Source organism: Eulemur rufifrons, chromosome 18, assembly GCF_041146395.1.
Source record: "Eulemur rufifrons isolate Redbay chromosome 18, OSU_ERuf_1, whole genome shotgun sequence".
In the NCBI taxonomy this organism is placed as follows: Eukaryota; Metazoa; Chordata; class Mammalia; order Primates; family Lemuridae; genus Eulemur; species Eulemur rufifrons.
In genome coordinates, this window is record NC_091000.1 from 67,618,939 (window position 1) to 67,630,915 (window position 11,977).

The window sequence follows — 11,977 nt, forward strand, 5'->3', positions numbered from 1 at the left end:
TCTCACCTTTTTTCTTTATCTTACTTTTTCTTTATATTCCTTTTCTCCTTTAAAAAATTTATTATCATATTTTTATTTTTTATTTATATAAGTTAGTATTTTTAGTTAGTATTGTTAGTAGTATTAGTATTTTTGGTTAGTAATTTTAGTGTACTTAGCAGGTCACGTGCTCTAGGGCCTTTTGCCACCTCTGCTGACGAGGAGACTGTATGGACAGCTAGCAGCTTCTCAAGACCATTGGCCAGGACAGCTTTGCCAAGATGACATTGGCCCAGCGCATCCTGACTGGGACAGAGGTGGCTGTGAAGGTCATTAATAAGAGTCAGCAGAAGTCCTCCAACCTCCAGAGACAACCCTCAAAGTCCAGAGCATGAAAGCCTTGAATCACCCTAACGTGGTAAACTACTGAATGAGAAAACACTGCCTGGTCGTGGAGTGTGCTAGCGGAGGAGACGTCCCCTGCTACCGGAACATGGCCATATGAAAGAGCAAGTGTCCTGAGGCAAATTCTGCCAGATCGTGTCTACTGGGCAGCCCTGCCACCAGAAGAGAGTTGCCTGCAAGACCTGAAGCCAGAGAGCCTGCTTTTGGATGCTGACCTGAACATCAAGGTTGCAGACTTTGGCTTCAACAACGAGCTCACCTTTGGAAACGAGCTAGACACTTTCTTTGGGAGTCCCCCAGGTGCTGCCCTGGAACTCTTCCAGGACCAAAAATATGACAACCCATGGTGAATGTGGAGAGCCTGGGAGTCAACCTCTATCTGATATCACTGGGTCCCTGACTTTCAATGGAGAGAACTTCAGGGAGCTGCGGCAGTGGGTACTGCATTAGGGTTCTCTAGAGAAACAGAACTAGTAGGATATATATAGGTATACAAGAGATTTATCATGGGAACTGGCTCACACAATGATGGAGGCTGAGAAGTCCCACTGTCTGCTGTTTGCATGCTGGAGAACCAGGTAAGCCAGTGGTCAATTCAGTCCATATTCAAAAGCCTGAGAGACAGAAGCAGTGGGATAACTCCCCGCCCAATGCCAAAGGCCTGAGAACTGGGGGGACGGGGTTGTTGGTGAAGTCCCAGAGTCCAAGGCTGAAAAACTAGGAGCTCTGATGCTCCAGGGCAGAAGAGGGATGTCACAGCTCAGAAGATGGAGGGAATTTGCCATTCCTCTGCCTTTTTGTCCTATTCAGGCCTTCTCGGGATTGGATGGGGCTTATCCACCTTGGTGAGGGTGACCTTCCTTACTCAGTCTACTGATTCAAGTACTGATCTCTTAGCATTAGAATTAATAATCTAATTCATAATCTCTTCCAGAACACCCTGATAGACACACCCAGAAATAATGTTTTACCAACTATTAGGGCATCCCTTAGGCCAGTCAAGGGAATTAACACATGGCATTAACAACCGCAGATACTGAGAGGAACATACCACATTCCTTTCTTCACATCCATGGCATGTGAAAACCTGCTTAAGACGTTTCTGACCAACCCCAGTGAGAGAGGCTGTCGGGGTCCAACAGAGGCAGACAGCACACTTAACCTACTTTCGTGGGTTGCCTAAAACATAGACCTTCATCGAGAAGATTTCAGATGCACAAACTCAGTGCTTTCCAGAAGATGTCCTGTAGGACACAGCATGCTTAGGGTAAATGCTACTTGATAAATAGGTTCCAAGGTCAAGTTGATTCAGAAAATGCAAATGTCCATTGCAAATCTTAAAAGGGGTAAAGTCCGTGGTTTTCCAGAAGATTTGGACAGCTTTTCACCTAAGCATCTTTTTTTTTTTTTTTTTTTGAGACAGAGTCTCTCTCTGATGCCCAGGGTAGAGTGAGTGCCGTGGCGTCAGCCTAGCTCACAGCAACCTCAAACTCCTGAGCTCAAGCGATCCTCCTGTCTCAGCCTCCCAAGTAGCTGGGACTACAGGCATGCACCACCATGCCCGGCTAATTTTTTCTACATATATTTTTAGCTGTCCATATAATTTCTTTCTATTTTTTAGTAGAGATGGGGTCTCGCTCTTGCTCAGGCTGGTCTCGAACTCCTGAGCTCAAACGATCCGCCCACCTCGGCCTCCCAGAGTGCTAGGATTACAGGCGTGAGCCACCGCGCCCGGCCTCACCTAAGCATCTTGAGAACCAGTGCTCCGGGCACACTGGGGGCAATGCCGTGCCAGCGCTCATGTGGCAGGGACGCTCCCTGGCTGGGGGAACAGGTCTGATCCTCCCTGAAGATCCGCTGCTCTCCTGAGACATCAGCACAGGCTCCAGGCAGCTGCGGGGAGGGGCTGCAGGTGTGTTAAGGATGGGAGACCAGAAATGGAGAGTGAAAGAGACTGTCCAGGTGTCAACTTACCCACTGCTCCTCTGTTCTGTGCTGATGCTGTCAGCCCTTCCGTCCTGCAAAGTGCCAGCTTCCTGCTGTGGCTGAAAAGCGTTGGCTCCTTTCTTCCCTCACTTCTTTGCATTCTTCTGACCTCTCAGGTTGGTACAGTGACTAGCAGGGATGTTTAAATCAATACATGTTTTTATAGCTGGAATATTTGTAGGAGAAAGTAGGAATTCTTGATAGGGATAGAAGAGATTGATTGGGAAATAATTTGATCTGTTTTGGTCCCTCAATGCTTGAGAAAATTGTGTTATTGTTTTTAGAGTCAAGGTCATCTCAATTTTTTTTAAGTGAAAACTACTTAACGGTGTCTCTCATCTATATTGGAAATGTCAGAGTTACCAGGGAGGGATGGTCATTCAGAGAGGATCTGACCTACTCTTGAACATCAAAGGAAAAAAAAAAAAAAAAAAAAAAAAACCAATTCCTCTCGATTCCATAGAGCCCGTGCTTTTGAGTCACCTGTACAAGGTAATCATTGCCCCACGTACTCCTGATGTCATTGTGTACCTCTTGAGTGTCCATTTCAGTAAGTATTTGTATTTTTCATGATGCTCATAGGTTTAAAATCCTGTAGGTAAAGAGATAACGTTGGCCAGTGCGTTGGGCTCAGTGTGTTCTTGCACTGTTTGTAAAAGTAGCCTTTAAGGTGGGTCTAGAAGGACAAGGAGGACTTGGACATGGGAAGAGGGGAGGAAACAGTGTGAGAGGTAGAAGGTGGAATGTGGGCTGTGTTGGGGGAAAAAACATTTTGTGTTTATCTTTCCCTCTTGTCGTAATTGATCATGGCCTCTGTGCCTTGTAGGAGATGAGGTTAGGACCGTGCTGGGCTGAAGAGGTGAGAGCGCTCAGACGACATGTACAGAGAGCAAGATTTTATACTAAGCTTTGCTGTGTTTACTTCATCCCTCGTCTGTGGGTGTCTTCTGTGATTAGCTTATGCCCTGGAATCATTTTTAATCCACATAGAAATCTATCCTATAAAGCGCTTAACTTCTGAAAGGTTATGTTGTCTCTAAAACCAAATCTGGTTAAATGTGGGAACCTCCAGGTTCCCCTCCTCCCTTATGCCCTAGTTCCCTGCATACGTTGACTGTCCTTAGGAAGTGCAGTTGCCTTTTCCTGGAATCCTTGGTAAAGATCACGTCGATTCTTGCTCAGCTGCTTGCACGTGCATGTTATGACACACAAAAAATAGAGCCACTCAACATTTATGTTGTGAAGGAAGATAAATATATTATTTTCAATGAACTCTTGGTGTTGAAGCCTTGTGGATTTTGTGCCTCTCGTATAAGAGGTTACAAAATCTGAGCAACTCATTAATTTTAAAAGTGTTACTTAAGGAGGGAGGAAATAGAGACCCCTGTGCACTTGAATGAGAGAAAATTCGCACATCTATTTCTGGCTTGCAATTTGTGTGGAGGGAATGATGTCTCTATTTTGGGTAGTTAGTTACCTCTTAGAGGAAGTACAATATATTAACAATGTTAATAAGGCAATACTACTTTCTTCTCTTTCTCCAGGAGGGGCTAATGACTTCTCATTCTCCTTCCATTTCCCCTCTCTCTGCAGATGATGTCACTGCAAACACTCTCCGTGACAGTCACAGCTGTGTAGGTGTCACTCTAGTGTACCCACCCTGGGCTGCTGGCTCATGTCTCCCTGCCCAGGGATCAGGAACTGTGGCTGATCCCCTCAGCTCTGTCCTGTCAGATTGTCACCAGACATAGGGGACAAAGAGCTCATTTAGGGTGGGACTTGAGCATTTTCCAGAGTCAAACTGCTTGGGGGTGGGGGCTACCGGAGAGTTCTAGAGGGGTCCTGGAGTGAGCATGTCCTCTAGGCTGAGGTGCAACCCTTCTGGCATGGACTTTCTTCAATATGTCTAGCACAGTGTCTGGCACATAATAGTGCTCAATAAATAGGATTTTTCCTGTAAGGGAGTTACAAAAAAAGAACTAGAAGGAAATTTTAGAAGAGAGAGACAACTATGCATGGCTGACGTGAGGATCAGAAATGTTTTGTAGATGAGGCTGATTTGAGCCAAGAAGGCTAATTTGAAGGCCACGTTCATTCACTCATTCACCAGATGCTATAGTCTACCCGGTATATTTCAGGTTCTATTATGGAATGAGAACTAATGGCAGCCAAACACAAACATGAGAGTTTACAATCTGGTGAGGCAGACAAATGTTCATCAGATAGTCACATAAATAAATATAAATTTACATAGGAAGCAATGTCCAATAGGAAAATGGTGAGATAAATTGTGACATATTCTTTTTTTTAATATTATGTAGCTGTTGAAATTGTTTCAAAGAATCATAAAACAATTACAATAATGCTGGTTATTTAAAAAGTGAGATATAAAAATACAGAGTATAATTTCTATTTTATATAAACAAATGCATGCTTGCCTGTGCATAGGAAGGTTGGTTATATGCCACGTTGAACAGTGGTTTTCCCTGGTGATGAGATTAGGCAGCACAGAGCATGTTCTCATTAATGAATGTTTTGCCAGGAGGCAAGTAGATTTGCTTTTCCATTCTTTGAATTTACAATTAGATGCTTTGTATGAGGAACTAAAGCTTAAAATGTATTCATTCTCTCCCTTTAGCTTGTTTCGTTTTGGTTTTGATGGAGCTGGAAATAAGGCTAAGGTCCCCAAGGACTCTTCTTGTTGAGGGGTCTCGTGTGGTTCTGGTGAAGCCCTCGCACAGCAGGGCTGTGGCAGGTGTGACCTGGGGACACCAATTCCCTTTCAGTGCCTGCCTGAGCGGGGTTCATCTTCCTCTGGCTGCTGTTTGTCTTGTTTTGGTTTTTATCTGCTACATCTGAAGACGAACACTTCTGTCCAAAGGGAAAGTTCTAGGAATGCTTCCAGGGATGACGATGGAGCTTGATTTCCAGGCGGGTGTTCCTGGGCATCTGATTAAACTGCTTTGTCAGCACTGAAACCCGGCTTGTGTGGATTGGTTCCCTCATTCACAGGGGGAGCTCCCGTCTTCCACAGTCACTACCCAGAATGACTGTTTTGTTGGAAAGCTTTTCTCTCGGAAACTACTGGTATAGTATTACTTCTGTCAACTTTTTAAAAATTCCATGTTTCTGGTTTTTTTTTTTTTTTTTTTTTTTTTGGTAGCTGGGCATTTTTGAGCTGAAAATCAAAAGTATTTATTATAAAGGTAACTGATGGTATAACTATAAGGATAGAATAGAGCATATAATGTATTCGTTATACAATGCGAAAATTCTAGAAGGTTTTCCTCTGATCTGTAAAATTTCCCCTCACAAAAAAGATTTTCCTTCTTATGTTTGATAACATTTATTTTAAAGACCCACTGAGTCATTTAAAGTGAGATAGCTCCGTTGGACTGAGGGTAATGGTGCACACAGCCTGTCCTTTACCCTGTCTTGGACTTACCCTACTTTGCACTATAGAGATACCAAGGGTTGGTGAAGACGGGCTAGAGATGCTGAAAAGACCTCCTGCTTTCCTTGTACCCAGAATAGATGGCAGGCAGCTGCGTCTAGCATCTTACCAGGGTTCCTGACACCAACCTAGAGGATAGCGAAGAATGATCCGGTGGGGGAAGGACTCATCACTGCTGGGCCTGCGGGATGGGCTGGGGGACGCTGGCTTCACCAGGGACTTTCCACAGCTGACCCTGGATCTTCAGTGGCTCCTATTGCCCAGGGCTATGAAATTATTTAGAAAGAGCAAGAATAATGCATGTGCATTTCACCTTGTTAACAGGAAAAAACCCAAACTCTGTAACATAATTTAAAGAGATTTATTCTGAGCCAATATGTGTGACCATGGCCCAGGGAGCCACACCCAAGAAGTCTTGAGCAAGTGGTCCAGAGGCGGTTGGGTTACAGTTTGGTTTCATACTTTTTAGGGAGACAGGAATTGTAGGTAAAATCATAAATCAATACATGGATGATGTATATTGGTTTGTCTTAAAAAGGCAAGACATCTTGAAGAGGGCGTGCTTACAGGTTATAGGTGGGTTCAAAGATTCTTTGGTTTGTAATTGGTTAAAGAAATGAATGTTTGTCTAAAGCCTTGGAATGTTTTAAGATAAGGAAGTCTGTTAGTCAGCGAAGAGCCACAATATGCCTCTGTTGAGCAATTGATGGCCTGCAGCTGATTTAAGCTTTGTCCTGCATGGCTTTAGGGCCTGTTAATAATTTAGTATCTTATTGTCCAAGGCACGTTTGACCTTCCTTCGCTTCACAGCCAGGTGCTCAGTTTTGTGGTATTTCTGGGATCCCTTTGGCCAAGAAGGGGTCTGTTCAGTCGGCTGGGGGGCTTAGGATTTTATTTTAGTTCACGACCTGCCTGAAATTGGTCGACAGTTTCTAGGATTTCCTTTTTTTCTCTTTACAGATTAATTTATTAAATATAATCTATTTGATCTTTCTCTTCCCTTACCTGCCAGTCATTGCTCTTTTTAGGGACGATTGCAGGAAAGAGACTACGATTTTCTCCCGGCATTTGTTACAATTCCATTCTACCCTTCTGTGCCTATGTGGATCCCTCTGCTTCTCAACCATCACCCCTTCCCTGTCTCAGTTCTTGTTCTGCTTCTTGCAGGTTATTTGGACATGTTGGCGAAGGAGCAGTTGAGTCATTTTGGTGAAATGAATTTCCGCTTACCCACGTGCCAAGAGTACATATTCAGTGACCCCAAACGTAGGTGTATGATAAACTGTGCACAGTGTTAGAGAAAATCTAGCTGTTTACTACTACAGCTCGATGAACTGACCAATGAACGTGAGCCTCTGCTTGGCCTTTCTGGTGTCTGGTGCCCCTGCTAGGAAGGTGTGTTCTAAGGTCACCATGCACAGGAGGGAGAGGCAGATGGCTCTCCATAGAGAACAGATCACATGCCTACTTTGTTATGTCCCTGCCTCCTGCGATTGTCATGTGAGCCACTTGCCGTCCTGCCACAGGAAGGGGTGTGTCAGCAAGCTCTGGCAAACATCTGGCTCCTTGTACTTCCTATGTACGTACCCCACAGTTACAGATTTTAAGAAATTTCACCATTTTTCAAAATCAGAGATGGCTTTCAATATTAAAAACGTTTCTTTTTCGTTTTCTTCAGTGTTTTTAATTACAAAGGAATAGTTGAACGTCACTTGGCTACTCCACAGATACACAGCATAGCAGTTCCTTTTGGGTACCTCATCCCCTTGTAAACTGGCAGCTCTGGTGGATGCTTCTCAAATCCCATCCCCCCCCTCCCCCACCATTCTCAATCAAAAGGGAGAGGAATTGCTGACACACCGCTTGCCAGGGCACCTGACCAAGTCTGCAGCTTGAGTAGTGCAGGTAAGGAAATTGCCATTATGAATTTTGCTCCCTGACACTAGGTGCACCTAACAGGTGTGCTAAGTGTCGCCCCCTCTCTGCGCTCCAGCAGCAGGCAGGGACTGGCCTGGTCCCCACTGCTCTGTCTGCCTGGGCTGCCCACCCCTGCAGGGGCTGGTGTCAGCTGTGTCCGGCTGCCAGGTACAAAAGGTCACTCAGTCACTGCAGAGCAGGAGCCACAGCATTTCTGGTCGTGTATTGTAGGGTACGGAGCCTTCGACATGTAAACATCGGTCATCTTCACGTGGGCTGGTGAAGTCCACATACTATGGCTCATTCGTCACCCGGGTGCTCCTGGATTCTCAGTTCAGTTACCAACATGCCATTGAAGAATCTGTCATTCTCATTTATGATCCCGTAAAAACTGCCCAAGGGTCTCTCTCACTAAAGTCATACAGACTGACTCCTAAATTGATACAAGTTTGTAAAGAGAAGGACTTTTCCCCTGAAGCACTGAAAAAAGCAAATATCACCTTTGACCAACATGTTTGAACAAGTGCCGATTATAATTAAAAATTCATATCTGATCAACGTCCTAATGTGGGAACTTGAAAAGAAGTCAGCTGTGGCAGATACACATGAATTGCTCCGTCTTGCTAGCAGCAATCATTTGGGGAAGAATCTACAGTTGCTGATGGACAGAGTGGATGATGCGAGCCAAGATATAGTTAAATACAACACATACAGGAGGAATACTAGTAAACAGCGGCAGCAGAAACATCAGTGTCAGCAGCGAGGCCAGCAGGAGAATGTGCAGCGTCAGAGCCGAGGAGAACCCCACTCCCTGAGGAAGACCTGTCCAATTCTGCAAACCACTGCAGCCCCTGCCAGGACGGATTCACTGCTCATTGCAGGCCAGATTAACACTTACTGCCAGAACAGCAAGGAGTTCACTGCCCCAAACTTAGGCAAAGTCTTCATGGCCCAGGTTCTTCAAGAATACAACAATTAAGGCAAGGAAGTTTCCAGAAAAGAAGTTAACATGGACTCTTCAGATCGCACCAGGGCCTCTCTTGGAAGAACTATGTTTGCATATTGAAAAGCAGAGAGGATTCCTTTAGTATCATTGCCGTTTGGGGCTATAACATCTTTCTAGCCAATAATAAAATAAAACAAAATTTTGACTGCTAAAAAAAAAAAAAAGCTCAAGCAACAGGTTCCTAAACAAATATCGAAACTATTTTGCACACATTTGTGGCTAGTCATGAAAAAAAAAATTGTCCACTTGTTTAGGAAGCCACAATTTAGGCTTTGTGATACAATTTTTCAAATCATTATTTTTCTTAATCATTAAGTGCTACAAGCAAGGGTGAAAAACAAATGTTCAAATATTTTCAATATAAGCAATATACATGATGGCAAATTAGCAAGAAAGCAATCAACACATTATTAGTAAAATGTTGATAAAAAACCGTTTAAAGAAAGAAATACAAAAGCCTAATAAAAATATGAAGAAATTTTAAACATCACTAATACAAATGCATATGAACGCATACATTCTTAACCATCAGATTGGCAGAGATGAAAAAATCTCTCAGTACCCATGTGGGGAAGGAACTGGGCAAAGTGCCTTCTCACTTACTATTGGTGGGAGCGTTCACAGGAACAACACTTAGGTGAAGCTGTGTGGTGATGTATGATGACAATTTAGAATATGCACACTCATTTTCTGACATGTGAATTTCCCTCTTATTAACTCATCCTGAGATAACCAAACCAAGCCCAAAGGAGGTCGGCCGGATGGTTCAGTGCAGCGTCATTCATTTCACGTGTTGTTCACTGGAGAACTTACTCTGCCGCCCGTTCCCGTCCATGCGTAACTCACTGGATTGCCAGCTCTGTTTAGCCCCAGGGCAAGCCCCAGGTGCCCTGCTAGTGACCGCGCAGACATTTCTTTTGTTCTGGGTGGGAATATCCCACGGATGCTGGAGCGGGGCCCTGGCATTGGGTGAGGAGCAGCCACTTTGCGTTTCCCTGAACAAACCATTAACGTCCAGCGCATCACAGTGGTGGCAGCTCCACAGAGAAAGCATCGCCAGGTGGCTGCTGTCCCCACGGCTCAGCGTGGCTGCTTTGAGATCTCCCTGTAGGCCCTTATCCAGGGCAGGGCTGGTCTCTCCCACCCTGACTGGCACCAGCAGGGACTAGAGACTGGAATGACCTGAGGCTGCTGAGGAATCACAGGGTCCTCCATTTTCTCCCTCCTCTGCCACCTTTGTCAGAACTTTGAGTTCCAGGAACAGCAGCCTTGTCCCTCCACTTCCTTTAGAAACATGGTCTGGGGCCTATTGTCCATTTGGGAGACCCGAGTGCCCTCACAGCGGCAGGGTTTGCTTGTGTGATTAATGGTGTCTCCACGTGCAAGTGTCATCCGATGGTCTTGTTGGAGGGGTGTGTAGGCAGCATACAGCAGTCCTGTTGTGGATTTTTTTCCCTAAAGGCGACATTTGGAATTAGAAACCTATTTACATACACTTTGCATTAATTTGCATATCAGCCTCTGATAACTAACTCCAGATACTCTTCTATGAATTCAACTAATTGGTGCAGCTAACCACTATTTTGGCACAATCCAGCATTAAGAGCATTCCATACATAAAATACTGAAGAGATTTGTAAAGTCATAATCATGATAATTGCAAAATCAGCTTAGGCCACTTACAAATGCAGCTGGCAATATCTGCTCCTTAGCTCTGATTCCTTATGCTGAGGTGATATCTCAACTGACAAATTCCAGGGAAATTGTGCCTTTATAACAGTTGGCTGAGTGAACTCCCATGTCACCTCCCCCCCAAAAAAGGAAAAGGAACTAACATTTATTTACTATCTTTCATTTAATAGGCACTGAGCTAAGGCTGGCACAGTTATTCCACATTTATTCTATCATTTTATAAGAAAGCTACAGAGTTTTCGGTTTAAGAGAAGAACACACAGAAAAGGTGATGTTGTGGATTTTGCAGATTATGTGAAGCTGCCCTGAGGGTTTGCAGAGCAAGACCTGCATAAGTTCAGGCTGCAGCTTTGAGTTTAACTTTTCCTCCTTTTCCCCTTTCTTACCTGTTGTCCTGGAGTGACTAGACCTGCCTCACTGAAGCATTGGAAGTCCAGGAGGGGCAGCTGAGCCTTGTGTTGGTTCCTACTTGATGGCTTCCACCAGGCACTGATATTGAACTTCCATGCTCACCACTGGTTTGTGCAGCTGGCTTTCAGTAGCATTTGGGGGAAATTTTACACCCTTTAGAGATTAGCCAGGGGACAGGGGATCTGTTCTCAAATAGTCAAAGAGTCCTTGAAACTCATGCCACTCTTTACAGTCACCTTGAAATATCGACCTTAATAGATCTTAAAGTAACTAAGTGTATATTTTTTATTTTTGTTGCTGTTAACTCAGATATCCATTTATACAAGATTCCAGTCTAGGCCAGCATTATGTTCTCTTTCCCCTCCAATTTTGGGAGAATAAATTAGGAAGATGTAAGGCTGGTGGCAGGTACCCCTCCCTTTCCTAATGAAAAAAAAAAGAAGCCCCTCCTATTCCTCAATACCCGCCCCAAAGCTGAAACAAAGAAATTCCTCATTCCTCTCACCCACATCTCCTGGCCGAAGAAGCTCCCATCCCCCAGCCCTAAGAACCTACATAAACCCACTCGGACTTCTGGGTGGGGCGGCTTCTCTAGTCCCACTCGTGGGACTGTGAGGCTCGCCGGGGCCCCTCTCTTGGGACCCGTTACCCCCACCCGGGAGTGCCCCAATAAAGCCTCTTTACTTATCCCTTTCAACTCTGCTCGTCTTTCTTTCTCTGATGCCGGCTACTTCAAAGAAACCTTACAGAAGAGCCTACCTATTTATTTATTTTAAGGATGGAGAAAAAATATTTTAATTTTAGCAGGGACTGCTGCCATCTCCCTCATAACCCTCCCTTCCCCCAATCCACTATGGGCACAGTTATTTGAGAATAAAGTCTAAGGAATAATAGTGTGGTCCTGCACAGCAGTACTGCTGCCCAAGAGTTTGGGGCATGACATAGTAATAAAAGAAGTTTGGGGCTTTGTTTTTGTTAGTTTGTTTTTCACACTGGGGCCTTGAATCGGCCTCTGCACTGGCAGTGTCACGTCACAAAAGATGGACATCGGAGTTCCGGGAGACCCAGGTTCTGGTGGGGCTCTGTGCCCAAGAGCTCCCATAGGACAATGGGCAATATCTGCCTCC

At 44.6% G+C, this 11,977-nt stretch overlaps 1 pseudogene; it reads left to right on the forward strand.

The window, feature by feature from the left end:
* Nucleotides 1-260: 260 nt before the first annotated feature.
* Nucleotides 261-8,886, forward strand: LOC138398814 (uncharacterized; annotated as a pseudogene).
* The last annotated feature ends 3,091 nt before the right edge of the window (nt 8,887-11,977 follow it).